General features: G+C 40.7%; 1 protein-coding gene across 1 annotated transcript in view; it reads left to right on the top strand.

Annotated features, from left to right (window-relative positions):
* The window catches only part of FGD4 (FYVE, RhoGEF and PH domain containing 4), a 73,610-nt gene that overhangs the window by 20,350 nt on the left and 36,302 nt on the right, over window positions 1-16,958 (top strand). The gene's annotated exons all lie outside the window — the stretch shown is intronic.

Genomic DNA, 16,958 nt, shown 5'->3' on the forward strand with positions numbered 1-16,958 from the left:
TCACTACAAGAAAGACCTTGAGGTGCTGGAGTGTGTCCAGAGAAGGGCAACAAAGCTGGTGAAGGGTCTAGAAGGTCTGCAGTTTTACTATCTGCCCATGGTGATAAGAGGCAGGAAGCCCCCATTTTGTCCTCAGTTACAATCAAAAGAAACCACAAAGCACCAGTGGTAGGCCTTGCTTGAGCTCTTGCACAGTGCTCAGAAATAAAGTAGAGGACAGTCATCACTTCAGTACAGCAAGAAGGTGCAGGTAGGAAGGGCAGATGGTCAGCTTCTGTTTAGTATGCCTGGGGCAGTGCAGCTTTCTCCCAAATTTTGACCTAGACCAGTGTATGCTTCTGCATATCTGCAATTCCAAAGGTGTCCTTTGTTTTGTGTGCCTGCACCCCAAGTGAATATTCAGACTTTTTTTTTTTATTGCCTTGTTACAGAAGTATCTGTTCAAAACTACATTATTTAGCAAGTTGTGTGCTTCGGAATTTATTTTTTTTTAAGGTATGGTTTATATCCAGCCATCCTTCTGCATAAAATCACTTGTTACTGGTTTTAGGCTATCCCAAGAATCATGAAAAGTGAAGCACGTGGAAGGTCTGACAGAAGTGGGGGTCACTTTGGGACAAGGGTGTGTGGTGTCTCAGTAGCTAATCCCATTGCCCGAAGAATAGCTGGGAGCCAAGTTGAACCCCTCTGCAGACTACTGCCGGGCTTTTGAGAGAAGCTTTTAATAGCACCTCAGAAACTATTTTGGGGTAAGGACAAAGCATGCTTTCATTTTTGCCCAGGACCAAACTGCTGTGGTTTTGAAGTAGTGAGGAGTAAGGAAGAAGGGAGGGGGGTAGATAACTGTGAGTCAACCACACCTACTTTATGGGAGCCCTGTGAAAGGTGCCCCTTTAGTCGTGGTTTTACATCTCTCTCGGACTCATTGAGAAGTCTAAAGGTCTCTCACATGGAAAAAAAGTTGGGGGTGCTTTCAGTGCAGAGTACTGATACACTGAAATTCAGAAGTGCTCATACTGCATTCTGTGCTAGGGCCATATGTGGGTTACTGATCCTTTGGATGGGACAAAAATCACTCTCCGTCACTGGCTTGCAGAAACTTCATATCATGTCCTGATGCAACATCCTCAGCAAACCTCGTCAAACACTTTGTGCCTGAAGTGAGTCTGCAGTAAGGAGGAGCCTGCTGAAGTCAGCCATACTGAATGCTGGGCTGTGATTCACCGTCACATGAGCTAATTTTTTTGGGGGGGTGTGTTTCAGTGTGGCATGCTGCCCATGTAGCTCTGTAATGTTTAGCCAGGTTTCCTAACAGTACTTATGTGACTTCCTTCTCAACTCCAGCTTCATCACATTAATAATATTCAAATGAGTCAGGCACATACTTTGAGTCCCCTTATCTGCAAAATAGGGAAAATACTGAGAGAAAGCTTGTGACGTTTAGTTTGAAGACTGCTTGGAGGTGGAAAACAAAGTGCAGTGTATTTATTGTGAGATGTTTGTAAAAACTTCTAATTATTGGAGTGGTGAAGTTATACATGAACCAAGAATTTTGATTTGAGGTAACTTAGTTTCATAGAACTAGTCTGCTGTGCAAGTCTCTGGACTAAAAACATGCTGGTTTTAGTTTCTGTAGTTATTTTATTCATACTAAATGACAGCAACTACTCATCTTAGTAGTATGATTTTAATTACCCACTGATGAGAACGTTTTACTTAACTAGTTTTTCTCCATGCCTCTTCATCTGCTTTTTAGAGAAGTTTAATAAAACTAACTTTATTTTTTAATTAACGTTAAAGAAAAGTTCATAGGCATGTTATGGTGACAGCTAGACATAGCTGCACCTATTGTCAATGAGTTTTCAACTAATACTTGCCAATATAACTGTATTGTGCTGTTCGTACTTTGCACGTTTCTGCTCCTAGAGTAAGCAAAGTTGGATATAAAACTCATGTGAAACCAGGGGAATTGGTTAATGAGATGTCCCCATTGTATTGGTTTTAATCTCTCCCAAATCCCCTTATCTGCTAGCTAATAAAATAAAGATAAAACAATTAATATTCTACCTTTTTTTTTAAGAAGGAGGAGTTAAGCATGTGTTTTAAAGATGGGCTTTGACAACTTCCTTATACCTGTTTTAAGGTTGCTCCTCCTAGAAATGAAATAAAATCCAGAGTTTCCTTCTTGTGTGTAAAATTCCTTCTCTCTGCTGGAGCGGTAGCAGAGCTGTGGTTACTCTCCGTGGGCTGTTGTGAGCCAGGGGTTTGCCTGTGTGGTCCAGGGAGGACCTTTTGGGGCTGGTTGGAGCTCTGACCTCTTGCCTGTTCTCTGCCTTGTCCCAAGCAGCAGGGATGGACAGAGAGCAGAGTCTGGTAGCTCAAATGTCATCCCTCCCACATGCATCATGTTACAAAGTTTGTCACAGTTATTATATATGTTTTCCCAAAAGGGAGACTTGATTTTTCTGTCCAGCTGCTGCTTTTCCTTGTGTGATCCGTTCTCCTCTTTTTGCTTACAATGGTCAGTAACTAGCATTTATGTAGCTGCTTAGCTGAACTAATTGCTTCTTGTATTATTTTGTAGCCATTTGTCTTACAGTTTTCTAATCTACTATGTTGCTTGTGTGAAAATTGTATTGCTGATTCCATCTGAATTTAAAATCTGTCATGTATGACAGGCATTATCAGTGGTTTTCCTGGGTTGGGAAGAGTATACGAGGCTGAAGAAAGGCTGACAAAGCCTCACTGGCAGGTGGACGAACCAGGCTGGGTGGGTGGGCAAAGTGGTTTGTTTCAAATATGGGAAAATGAGCAGAAACTTTATCTTCTCTGCAAAAGCTTTTCTGGAGAAAGAAGGTTTTCTGTTGTAGATTTACTTCATGTGGAAGCCCAAGCAAGGGGACAAGCTTTGAACTCCTGGAGGTGAACTTCAAAATAGAAATCTAACCTATGCATTGGAGTTCTCTTAGTCTGGTTATGAAACTCATCTGCTGTTATTTTTTGTTTTAATGATGTGTTGGTGAACAAAATTTGTATGCGTCTTTAAGGAGCCTGGGATTACTTGCTAGAAGTACAAAGGATGGGGAAATGCAAGTTGCTTTGCTAGCCCAGCAGCTTAAAAATAAATGCTCAAAACAAAAACAACACATGCAAATCTTGGTTAAAGTGCAAAAAATGGTTTCCATTTAGATTTCAAATCCATATGCATCTGCTCATCTCAAGAAGAAAAATGCACCAAACTGTTGAAATAACTGGAGGAAAATAGTTGTTTTTACTGTTTTTGGCAATACCCCCTCTGTTCAACATCTGTAATAGAAAGGAAATAATTAGCTGCCCTATTCCAGAGGGCTGTCTCCTCAGTGAAAAACAGATATTCATAACAATGGATTGTTTTGCAAGTATGTTCCCTGTAACCCTTGGTGCTCGTCCTTCAAAGAAGCTCTGCGGTGCTGTGCTTCTGCATAGCCTTGAATGTGAGGAGTATGAGCGGCTGGTGGTGGAAGGGGCTGTAGGGAGCTGTGGTTTGGACCAACGCAGTGGTTGAAGATGACCTCAGCTGCAGCGAATGACAAGCTGGCTGCTATATTCTGATTCATATTATCCGAATTGACAGGGCTGGATTTAAATCGCAGTTTCTTTCTCCTGCTGGGATGAAAGTGTGCCAGCCAGGGATCACATGGTGTGAGAACTGTGAACAATAGAAGAAATTACTTTCAGTAACTTCTCTTTTCAGCTAATCCTTTTGCTTTTTAAAAATGCGCATTTTCACAGTTCAGAATTCACACTAATATCTTTGTATTCTACCCTGGAGCACAATACCTAGTTCATGCCATTTAAAAATTGATTTTAAATTATTCCAGTGAATTTTAATCTGTGCCAAATAAGTTAATGTTTTCATGACAATTCTTTAATGTGGACTTCTTTTGGTCACTGCTCCGGTATCCTGCATGTTGTATTTACTTCATTCTAGGCATAAATTTAAATACAGATTATGCAATGAAAAATATCATTAGAAATGAGCATTGTGCAGTATAAAGGGAGAACAAAGTACCAACCGGAGAAATGTACTAACTTGTCCTTTAACCTTGATACTGCTTTAATTTCAAAGAGCAAATGCAAAACTTTTGTAGTAGCCGAGGCATTAGACAAAACAACTTAGAGTAGTCCCTCCTCCTCCTCCTCCTTCTCCTCCTTTCTCGAGCAGTTTGTAGGTTACATAAGCTGATTTCTTTGTTTTTCCTTTTTAATAGTGAACAGACTTCACTCTTCTCTAAGTGGACTGGGTTGCATGCTTACGTTTTTCCTCTCGAAACAGGCTTGCCTTCAAAGAGGAGGAGCATAGTGTAATTGAAAACCCAGTATGTAAACTGTCGGCATATACGGAACATCTGGTGAGAAGTCCTTTCTGGCAACTTATAGGTCTTGTAAATAGGATATATGTGAGCCTGTCAGGGTTATTACCGTTGCGAAATCTATTCCTCGTGCAGTGATACTGGATTATATTTATAAACAATGTCTTCTGAACCAGGTAAGACTGAACGGGATGCCTCTGTTAAAACTTAATCTCTTCAAGACTTGGGCTGTATTTGTGTCCAGAGACGCCAAGAGTTAAACTTTCTCATTTGAAGCAAATAAACCGGTGAACATCCAGCTGCCTTGTGATGCAATACAGCTGGAATTCTCTGGTGGCTTTTTCCTCCTATTCTCAGTAAATGAGCTTGCAGTCTTTGAACTGCCTGCCTGATGCATCTGCCACACTGAGAACTCTGCTCATTTTGCTGCTGCTTTTGGCTCGTTTTGCTGCTGCTTTCACCACCTAGAGACTTTCTTAAAAGCAAATCAGTTTTGTGAGGTTTATAGGTGGTTTCTGTTCCTGGCTTATTTGCCAGATTCATCGAGCTCTGTTTATAGCTGTAAGGCTTCTATGGGACATTTCTATAAGTAAGCATTGGTTCCAAGAATTATATCTCTCATTGTTTTAGGAATTAGGTGTACGCTTCTGACTTATACTCAGCTTTTGATGTATAATGTTGCAATAATCCATTTAACTGATGCTTACACTACATTTAACGTACAGAATTGGCTTCCAGAGTTTTATTGCACCATCCAGTGAAAGGTTTGGATTCTTTTCATTTCAAATATGCTTGTAACTGAACTTTTAAGAATACAATTGCAAATACTGCTTCACTTGTAAGTGGGTACATTTTTCAGTTCTGAAAAAAGTTCAAGTTAGGGTAAGTTAAATTAAAAGGCTTACCCATCCGCAACAGCTTAATATAAGATACTAAATATTCTGAATTAAGTTTGCCACAGAGAGAGAGATGAAACAGATCTGTGGAAGATTTGGGTTCAGAATGCTGGTCTCACTCTGGAAAGCCCTCTGAGACTAAATAGAGGGCAGAGAGTCATTGGCTGAGTGAGTTTAAGAGATTTGCTAAAGAAGCTTGGAGTAGATGCATGCAAATAGCTTCACCCCAGCTCTCCTGATTTCAGTACTTGTGGGCATCTGATTTTTCTTGGGTACAAGGATACTTGTCTTAAAATCATTCTGTTGGCTCCTTATCTGTTTTATGATCAAGTGTGAAATTGCCCTTCTCCCTCTAGCTTTTCATAATCAACCAAAAGGATGGGAATCACACCTTTCCTCCCACTCTTTAGGTATCATTTTGCTGTATCCTGAGAAGAATCTACATGTGGATGTAGAAAACTTTTTTTCACTGGTCTAGCTCTTAAGATCTGTTTTCTAGGATCTGTAATGCATATTCTTTTCCTGTAAATGTAACATTAAACCCTTATGGATTTTCAGGAAGTTCAGTGTGGTGCCATAACTACTATTCTCAGTATTACAACTCATCTTCCTTCTTGCCCTTTGGCTTACTTTGCGTTAGTTTGCTTTGCAGAGGCCTACAGCATATTTACATATTTCAGTGGCAGTCTGAATGTCTGTCGTGGTTTAACCCCAGCCAGCAACTAAGCACCACGCAGCTGCTCACTCAGTCCCTGCATCCCCCTCAATGGGATGGGGGAAAGAATCAGAAAAAAAAAGAAAAAAGTAAAACTTGTGGGTTGAGATAAGAATAGTTAATAGAACAGAAATGAAGAAAGTAATAATGATAAGAATAACAATAATAAAATGACAATAGTAATAATAAAAGGATTGGAATATACAAGTGATGCACAATGCAATTGCTCACCACCCGCTGACCGATACCCAGTTAGTTCCTGAGTGGTGATTCCCCCCAGCCACACTCCCCCCCAGTTTATATACTGGGCATGACATCACCTGGTATGGAATACCCCTTTGGCCAGTTTGGGTCAGCTGCCCTGGCTGTCCCCTCCATTCAACTTCTTGTGCCCCTCCAGCCTTCTTGCTGGCTGGGCATGGGAAGCTGAAAAATCCTTGACTTAGTCTAAACACTACTTAACACACTGAGGTTTTCAGTTGTTGCTATCAACATTCTTCTCATACTGAACCCAAAACATAGCACTATACCAGCTACTAGGAAGACAATTAACTCTATTCCAGCTGAAACCAGGACAATGCCAAATATATTGGTGAAGCTGTGATCTTTGATTTTTTTTTTTTTTTTTTTTTGAGATCAGATATATGAAGTACAAATATATTTATACGTGCTTTAAGGTGACAGAGGTTATACTATCATGGTATTTTCGAGGCAGTGTATTTCCCAGGCTCTGGTTAGAAGTTGTATGAAAGCAGTTAATGCAGGAGTGGCCTATGGTGCAAATACCTGGCTTGAAGGGTAAGAAGGGGTGAGCTTCTACCAACCTGTGGAATAGCATATAGATACCTTCTAACGTCACCTCCTCAGAATGGTGTAGGAGACCTATGGATATAGGCAGTACGCACAGAGAAGGTGACAGCAAGTAGTTCCACCTGCGTGGGTTTGAAATCGAGTGGACAGGTATCCCTGGACACTCATAAATAGTATCTGAGAGAAGCAGTGAATTGCTTGCTGAAGCACTGGCTGCCTCCAGTCTGAAACAAAGAAATCCTTCCAGTACTGACTGCTGGGACTGGGTGAGAGGGGAGTAGCACACCTGAAGGGACAGTGCCTATAGGAAGGTATAAATTCACATGGCAGTTTATTCATTGCTATCACAATGTGCAGTTGAGACTGTGTCCAGGTGCCTGAGCAAAGCAGTTTTTTTCAAGTACTGAAGGTCCCTAACAAATATGGAAAGTATGTAGAATGTACCTTTTCTGGAGCTTTGATGTTTTTGAAGACTCAGCTTTATAGATTTTTTTTTTTTTAGTAGTATTCACTATAGGGGGAAAGCATCACTGAAAAACTGATTTCAAGCAACGTAATTTTGAAAGGTTCAGCAACACCGTGACCCAGAAGTTAACAGAGACTTAAGTGTTTTCATTAGTACCATCACTATGCTTTGCTTTGTGACTGCAGCACCCTGAGTCTTATGTTAGTCTTTTATGTGGTAGACAGAGACACAGTCTAATAGTTTCCATCAGTGGTCATAAACCCAGTGAATTTGTTGAGTCTTTACTAAAAATTCAAAATAGTTATGGAATGTTCCTCTTCCCCATCCCCCCCGCCCCCCTGCCAGGTTTATAATTATTCTAAAACAAAAGTATTAAATTCCTTTAACATTAAGAGTTTGGAAATGTAGTGCCTGTGTGTTCCTTACAGCTTGACAGGTGATGCTTGACCTTGAGAAGGATAGGTAGTTAGGAAATAAAATCTTTCCTTTAGATTGCCATAAAATATTTAACACATCGTGACTGCTCTTGCTTGCTTGTAGAAAAGCCCTTACAATCATGACCTGTTACTAAAAAAAAAAGGGAAAGAAAAAGAAGGGGAGACAACAGCTGGGTTAGGTCATGTAAGGTGGGGAAGGATTGGAATATTGCCAAACCTTGTATTATAAAAGAAATTAAATGTTTAGCCTTTAACAAATGTTATGTTTTAAGAGTAATTTCATAGATTTTATTTGCTCTCCGTTTTGGAAAACTTTGTTCCCCAACATGGAAGCCATCCGCCTTTTTTAATGAGTATTTTGATACTCTTTGTTCTGATGCCAAAAACTAAGGCTCTAAGGAAAACAGTAAATACTGCATAGGACTCAGCAATATTTTGCTGGGCTGCAGTTCTGTCAATAGGTCAAGTGATCCAGTGGGCAGTTACTGCCAAAAGACTGCCCAGTCCCTCCCTGGGACTTTCGCAGACTTTTGGTCTCATCCACGAGCCAATTCAGCTCACTCACACAGCACAAAACTCCTGTGATAAAACTACCGTCTGCTTGCCCGCTAGCTGCAGGGGATTACACTGGCCTAGAGAGAAACCCAACGAGTGTTAGAGCTGGTAAGACGTGAGCGGCGGGAGCTATGGGGATGTGGAGGGGTGGAGGGGATAAAACTTTCTCCTCTTGCTGGGGGGCTGTCTCTCCCTGTCTGGGTAGCTGCAGTTAGGGTTTGAGCAGCCTTTTTTTGGTCTGTCCTGGGGCCTTCAAACGTTTTCATTTTCAAAATGTTTGCAAAGTGGACAAAACTTGAGCTATTACAAAATTATTTCTCTTCCTGAAATGTAGTTGGCTTTAATGTATTTTTACATTGCATGACTTTTTTTTTTTTTTTAAACATTTCCTATCCATTTGTACACTCGAAGATAAATATTCATATGACTATCAAGCTTTTTGGAATAGTACAGTAAATAATCATCCAAGACTGCATAAAAAATTATTTTAATTCTCCAACTTCAGAAATTTTATGAAATGACATTTTAAATTCATAATACAGTTGGTTTTTTTGTTTGTTTGTTTGGTTTTTTTGTCTTTTAAAAAAGTATATTTCAAATGGGTGTCTGGAAGAGAGAGGAAAGAGGACTAAACAATAGAATAGTTCTGATTTTGTGCCTCTCGTCCAGTTCATAGCATAACATGTAAAGCCGTTTCAATCTGTATAATGTTCAAGAAGCAATTGTACTGATGTGCAGGTCTGTCAATCTGGAGTGAATTCGGTGGACAGTGTGAACAGTGGTCATCTCTGGCAATTTAGGGCTAAGGGATTTTTCCCCATTTGGATTCCAGGCAACTTGTATTTGACGTCCTTCCATAAGGATGGTTATGAAGCGATGAGTTAGGGTGAAATGGTGATCCCTCTTTTGTTCCTTATGGACAAGAGACAATGTAAAAGCTGGCATAATTACGGTAGGCTTTAAAGGGACTGGACAAGGAAGGTCCTTCTTGAATGATTTCACAGGAAGGCCCTAAATGTACTTAAACCAGGCTTTTTGTGGCTATTCTTCCTTTTTTTTTTTTTTTTCTTTTTTCCTCCCAACCAGGTCAAAAGCAGGAAGCACTTGAATTCTTGTGAAGTGTCCAGCTTTGGGTTCTTTATATTTCTGTTTTGGTGCAGTGAGCATTCCCAGGGAGCTGCTTGTTTTTCTGTGTTTTGTAGATGATGGTTGTTAATTACTTGGCAGGGAGACTGAAGTGCTTGGGGAGCCTGACAGCAGGCTGCCTGCCCCTGGCTTGGGGGAGGAAAGGCATTCGCCACCGAGCAGCCGGAGTGCCGCACAGCTGCACCACTGGTGCTGCTGTCAGGGACGAGCAACTGCGTGTTTCTCTCCAGCCGCGCTTTGTTCTTCATCAAGCTCATGATTTTATATTTACTTGTAATCTTCCACATAACAGGGAGTAGTGCCTGGTAGCCTGTTGTGATGCTATCGTGCAGTTAATACCCTGCAGCCTGTCCTTTGATTAGGGCATATTACTTTAAATTTCGAGCCACGTGTTTTTAGAGAATATTTTTTTGATATCCCCCCCCCGTTTGCTCGAACCCCGTTGAGATGTGATTCAACAGAATTAACATTATCTAGTGGCTACTTGCTTCTAGAAAGGGAGTCTTGTCTTCCTTTCCCCATCAATAAATTAGCATCTTTGCCCAAGCTCCAGTGCATTTAAGGTGAACGAATGCGTGAAACTGGCTGCTTTTTTTTTTTTTTTTTGCGGGGTTACGTTTCTGATTGCTTAATCTTCCCGGATTGCATCCTGGGACTAAATGCATGCCAGCACTGATGCACAGAAAGTGGTGGGAGCAGGCAGCCAGAGGGAGGGAAGGGAATGGGTGGAAAAACTCTGTCCGTGACAGCTGGCTGCTGGCCGGGCTTTGGGTTGTCAGATGCTGGCCGGACGCACGGACTGCCTCAGCAGTTGGATGTGGGAAGCAGTTTCCATCTATCAGTGATAATTTTGTTGGCTTGTATTGAATAATTGACTTCTGTTTGGATCTTTGGCTGTTCTGCATTTTGGATATATATTATATTATGTATTTATATCTTTAAATTACTTGAATGCTATGAGTGTGTATGTTTATACAACTTCTGCTCAGATTTTCTGAAATAATAGGTCAGTTACAGTTTCAACATTCTGTAATTAGGGGTTTTTTCCTCCTCCTCCTTTTTTTTTTGTTTGGGTTTTTGGGGTTTTTTTTTAGCATCCTGTTTCTAAAAACGCTTCTCTTAGTCCTTTTATCAACAGAAGCAGCTGATTTCATGTCTCAAAGCATACAGATATTTTTAAAAATAGCTCTAAGTTGAGTTGAGGTGAATACAAAATAACTGTACAGAAATAACTAGGCAGAGTAGAAGTTGAAAATGTCAGTGACTGACTTGTTAGAGAAGTCTTCTGAAGCAGTGTATGCTAAGCAAAATGGTGACATTTCTAGTTAGACCAAATGTATCAATTTTTTTTTAAAACCTTAGTATTTGTCTAAAAGTCTAAACACTGTTATTTTATAATGGCTTACCAATTATAGAAGGGGAGGTCTTTTTGTCATTGTCTGAGGTATCACTGCACTTGCCTGTAAGTATATGTTAATATGTCCTTCCAGTGGTTTGATACCATCACCTACATTTTTCCTTCACATGACCCCAGCAGTGCCTCAGTAAGAAGTTAGACTGTGCTGCCCAGCATGGTGTCATGCTGTTTATCTGATATGTGATAAGACAAAGAAAATAAATCATCTTAGGACTTGACAAATAAAGCGAAAGAAACACATAGGGCTCGATGACACAGCCCTTGCTCAGACAAGTCATTCTTTTGTGATCAGTGAGTCTGCTTATACAAATGGGGTGTCTTATTTAGTAAGTAGGAGCTTGGGACATTTAAAAAAAGATGATTGCCATCTGTGCAAAACACACTGGTGTCAATTAAAACCTCAGTGAAAAAATTTCAGTGTTAAATAAAGTAACACTTGAGGGGACATTGCTCACCTCACACAGCTCTACACAGAAAACTAAAAGGGAAAAATAGTTTGGGGAAAACTCGGTGGAGGTGCGTCCTGTTCATGTTTTCTTGTGCTAGGGTCCATAATCAAAATGGCTATTAATGCAGCAGGAACTCAAGAAAGCCACACAGACCTTACTCAGGCCCTTCCTTCATCAAACGCATAGGAAGCTGTAAAGAGCTCGTGGGAAGAGGAGGAAGTGACCCTCGGATACGGGGCTCACCAGTGCTCCCATGATGGCGGTGGGAAAAGAGGTTGACGTACGTAGTCAGGACAGTCCTGTGACTTTGTGAAATACGGCCACGTGAGAAGCAGTTCTTGAACCGAAAGTTGCCATCGTGTGATGGCACTGGCAAAAGGCTGTGCTGACAAGGAGGGAGGAATTACCTGAAGCTACCTGGTGTAGAAATGAGACAGCAACAGCAACGTAACTGACTGGTTACAGGATCAACTTACCCTGCCTTATCCTGGAGCGATGAAGCTGCTGCTACTTACTGTACCCGTTTTCTTTCTCGGTGTTTTTTTGGTGGTAACCTTGTGGTTCTTAACTACATGAAGCTCATGGTACGTGGCTTGTAGGGTCAGGAACTGTGGTCACCCTTAAGTCTTGTAGATAGGCTTAATAAAAAGAAAGAAAAAAATATTGTCCAAAATTGCTGAAAGAGATATTGACGTTATTTTACAGAAAAAAAAGCCATGAAAAGTCTCTATAAGTAAAAGAACACTATTGCATATTTTCTCTTTAGATTTTGGGCTTGATAATACATGTTCAAAGACCAAAGTGAAAAGAAGGGTTTGAGGGAATGTTTTGTAATACAGGAACTAAGTATGTGAAAGAGCCGTGCTTGGTTCCTGTAAACAGAACTCCTCATGCTCCGAGCTCTCTCCCTTCAATCATATGTCTTTCTGGAGATGTGGCTTGAACAGTTGCTTGTCTCTGTTCATATAAGAAACCTCTATTATTCATTAAATAGTTGACGAATGACTACCATTAGCAAAGCCATTGTCCCAGTGTGTATGAGTGTAGGTGACTCATAAGAACCTTAGTGTAAGAGATGCTGTGTTTTTGGCACAGGACCTCTCAGTCATAAGCTACTGCTTTCAAACCACAAGCTGCACATTGGCAGCCCATTCGAAATCAGCGATTTCCAGTGAAGGGAGAGACCGGCGTGCTTCAGCCGCTGCGCTGGGCAGTTCTGCCCGCTCCCTCCAGCAGCCCTGCTGCGCTGCGGCGGGGGGAGCAGCGGTGGCAGGTTTCTGGGGGTCCTGCCAGCTTGAAGCAGCTGCTCAGTCAGTAGCAAGGCCTGAAGGCTTGCTGCCTGTCCTCCCTGCGATGGGGGAAGAGGTCGGAGTAGAAAGCCACAGCAGCAGTGGCCAGGACTAAGGTTGTCACGCATTATCTCCGTGACTTGCAGCCTTCACAACCTGTCTCGTGAGCAGTGCTCTGTAATTCCACCCCTGTGGCTGTCAGCAACCCTCCAGCTCCTCTATCCTTAAGGTGCCTCAGCATCGAGTTGACCACCAGTCGCCTCCAAAAACTGGGTGATTAGTGAGCGGTGGCACTGCTAGACTGTGGGTGACAGTATAAAAGCAGTAGTCCTGTAGGGAAAAGGTGTAGAAGGTGGTGATTGTGGGGGCCCTTGTTCTCGGAAGGGTCAAAACTGTGCCTTTTTAATAAAATTTTAAAAAGCTGTCCACTGTTCCTTCTTCTGTTCTATTTTACATGACCAGTTAACATTCATAGTGTAATCCACTTGGACTTCTATCAAATTAACTTTGATTTTAAAGACTTCACATGCTGAAGGTGTTTTTTTTTACTTGCTTTGCATTTCCTTTCCTCACATTGCCTCTCCATATTCCCGACTCCAGAATGTGCCCTCTCTGGTGCGGAATGCACTGTAGTCAGTGCATGTTGCATGGAGAAACCATAATTACTTCTAAGGAAATAGTTTTTTGGGCTCAGTCTGGGGAAAAAGCCATTTGAAGTCCTGTACAGTCCTTTTTGTTTTATTGGAACAGCGCCAGCAGTGCATGTTATGTTATTGTGCTAATCCAAAATTTAGACAAACTTTGAAAGATAATCCCATGAATTGCTGACTTACTCATTTTAATAAGATTCACAGCAGATGTGCAGGTCTGCCTGCATGGAAATGACTATTAGATCAGGGCCAAAAGAACAAAGATCACAGCCAGACAGGACAACAGACTAAGGCACACTGAGTCTGCCTGCTGTAGCCAGTGTTGGCAGGACATTTGTAGCGAATGTGAAATGCGCCATTCGGTCCTTTACTTTGCATGATATACAGTATACTGAGACTGAGATCAGGAAATTATTGATAAATCTTATTTTGTTAATATTTCTGTGCTTCAAAGCTCGGACTTTATATCTTGAAGCAGGTAACCTATGTAAATGTGGTGGCATCTATAGCTGGTAACTTGGCAAACTGTAGTTCTTTAGTAGCAGTTACTACAAGTTCTGTTCCAGTCTAAAAATGAAAGGTACTGTGGGAAAGATGCATGGTTTCTTCCAACCCGCACAACTGTAAAGCTTGAGAAAGCATAGAAAAGGCAACACTGAATGCTGGAGTCTCATGAATACCCACAAACCAAACCAGTGCAGTAATGTCTCATCTTAAACCAAGCAGATACAGGTACATACCTGCTTCGAGTTTCACTGACGCTCTGCATAACCCACCTTAGTTTATTAGGAATGAAATTATTTCAAAAAGTCAAAGTTGTTTCTCTTAGGATATCTTTTGTGTGTTCTGCACAGTTAAACGTGCCGAAGTTTGTTTCGGTTCTCCTTCTGTGTTACTGCTCTATGTATTGTTGCAAGTGGTTCACATACTCGGTGTTACGCATACCACATTTTGGAAACCTCTGCTCTGTGTTTCTATGTAAGGTAGCATATGTACCAAGAAGTTGAACGTTTTTTAGTTCTTAGCAATTATTGTGTAGCAAGTGTTTGGCCTGTCAGTTTTAAGTGCAACATTGTTTCATCTCTTTAACTTCACCATCAGATGTTTTGAGTTCACAGGGGTCATTGAACCAAAAGAGCAGTATCAATACGCTTTTTGCTATCTACAATTTATACCTACCATATTGACTTGCAAGATTTATTTACTTCATGGAATAAATGCTATGAAAGAGAGGATAATATTTGTTTGGTAGTTCTAGGAATGTTCTCAGGCACTGAGAAATAACAGTCTTATATGCTTTACATCTTCATTATTCCCAGAAAGTTGTCTACCTTCTTCTGTTGAACTTAGAATATTTTTGCCTGTTTCTGGAGAATAGCTTTGCAGGAAAAAAACCCTACATTTTTGCATTTTGCCAGCATATGTATCTGAACTAATCCTTTAATAGAACCTGATCTATGTCCTACGCTTTGCCAAGATTCCACTTTTCAAAGATAATTCTAAATCTTCTGATATTTGCCTTTTATTTTTCTGGCCAGCACCTTCTTGCAGAAAGAAAAACAATTTCCTCAGCGAGACAGCCCTCCTGACTTCAGCAAAAGTTTTTTTGGTTTTTTTTTCTCCCTTTTTACAGCATTGGGTTATCAACTGTTTGCAGTGTTTGAGCAGTGGTTCACCACAGTAAAGGCTGGCCTGATGTTTAACCCTTAGAGCTCATCTGCACAGAACAGAATATCAGTAGGAAGTTTTTGTGCTATTCTGCAGCTGCAAAGCATTCACATCTCTATCGCCACTGTGATGGGAGAGGTAAAGATACATCAAAACACAAATATGTAATTAACTTGAGAGGATAGCATTTAATAGAATTTGGAGGAAGATAGATTTCCCCCCCCATGAGAGAAACTTGGACCTCCAGACTTCCTACACTCCTCCTCCATACTCCTGATTTTCAAATAGTTTGGGCTTAGTCCAGTTATTCTAAAAATGTGTTTAGGTATGAATCAGCAGTATAAGCCTTTTAGTAACATGTTGGTTCCTCTCACAAACAGGACAAACCTGTGAAGGGTAGGTACCAAGTTACTAGAAACTTAGTTTTGAGGGCAGGTTTGGACACAATTGTGGGCAAAATCCATGACCCAATTTAGTAGATTTCCTGCTCAGGCCTCAACATATCTCTTGTTGTAACTGCCCAGGTGAGAGGCTGTTTTCTGCCTTCTTGTTTGCGCTCAGGAAGCTGCTCACTCTTGTCCTGGCCTTGCTACAGCTCCTGTAGTGTTTGGTAAGTTGATGGGTGAGTAAGTGGTTGGGTTGAATTAGTCTCTTTTAGCGTCAGTGCTACTTAGCGCTCTTCTGAACTGACCAGGAGATTGTACGGCTAGGTTACAGTGGCTAACCCAAAGCTTTGGTAGGCAGACTATTAGCTGAACCTCCATCTATATCCGGGGATGAGGAGGAAGTGTGAAGCTTTGCACTGATCTTACATGAAAAGATCTAGCAGTAGCACATCAAGACCACAACCATTATGACAGTTCTTCTTGGGACTTAACACACTAGTTATACATAGCTATATAATTTTAAGAGTAATTTGAGACTTAAATTTTGCCTCCTGGCAGTCACAAGAGAACGACTCTTTTCCCATAGACTTTGGTTACATTCAGAAATTCTGCATTTCTTTCATTCAGAATGTATGATTAAGGGCGGAATCACAATAGCAGTAAAGATTAGACAGTGCTGGAACAGTGTAGATGCACTATGTGCTACAATTGGGACTGACAATAAATATAACAGAGACCTAATGGTGTTGAGATTGTTTTCCTGAAGCTTGTGGAACTGTTGATGGAGGACCTATCCAGTACTAAAACACTAGTTTAACCTTTTGTGAATATAAAGAAGCCATTTTTTTTCATGTTACTGGCATTTCAAGCTGGCTGATTATGTTTGTCTAAATGTTCATGGCTCCAAGTTGTTTCTAATTAGAATGCTCTGAAAAAATAGATAATGCGTCGCCTCGCTTCAAACATTCTTGCAGATGCAAGCATGTTTGCAAGCATTCTAGCTTCTCATTTCCTTGCAGATAAGCAAAATAATTAAGTGCTTATCAAATTTACAGTGTTTATTTCTCTTTTCTGTTAGTTATTTATTACCTCCTCTTTCTTGCTTACGTTCTTGCCTGCCCCCATTTTAAGTTTTTTTTTTAAAATCTTTCCCCACCTTTCTCTATTCTTCAGTGTATTTAATCATCCCCAATTATAAGAGGTGGTATTAATCATATACTAGTCAGCACAGTAACTGGCTGGTAGTATTTTGTTGCGCATTGCATTTCTGACTTCAAGTAAAATTTCTCAGTTATTATAATGCATAGGAATAGCAGTAATACGCAAGTATTTTTTTAATCAGGTCGGAAATAATCACAATAGGATCAGCCCAGTAAACGCTGCAGGTTTTTGCAGCATGTATGACTTTTTGCATATCTAATGGGATTTTAAGTTGTACTTACAGGGTGACAACTGTGTTTCTAAAAGGTAGACTGTGTTACTGCTTACTTAAATGGACAGACCTACTGAATGCGTGCTGCTGATTGTGGAGCAAGTATTTGGTATTTTTGTAATGTGCTGAAAATGACGTGTTTGAGGCTTTTGTTATAATACACTTACATACAGTACACTAGATACAGGAATTTTCACCACAGACTTGTATTTCTGCCACAATTTTCTTGTCTACGTCACCTGGAAGGTAATATCTTTCATTGGCTAGAAACCAGGGCTCAGATTTCCAAA

The sequence above is a fragment of the Haliaeetus leucocephalus genome, unplaced genomic scaffold (assembly GCF_000737465.1).
Source record: "Haliaeetus leucocephalus isolate CR32 unplaced genomic scaffold, Haliaeetus_leucocephalus-4.0 Scaffold206, whole genome shotgun sequence".
In the NCBI taxonomy this organism is placed as follows: domain Eukaryota; kingdom Metazoa; phylum Chordata; class Aves; order Accipitriformes; family Accipitridae; genus Haliaeetus; species Haliaeetus leucocephalus.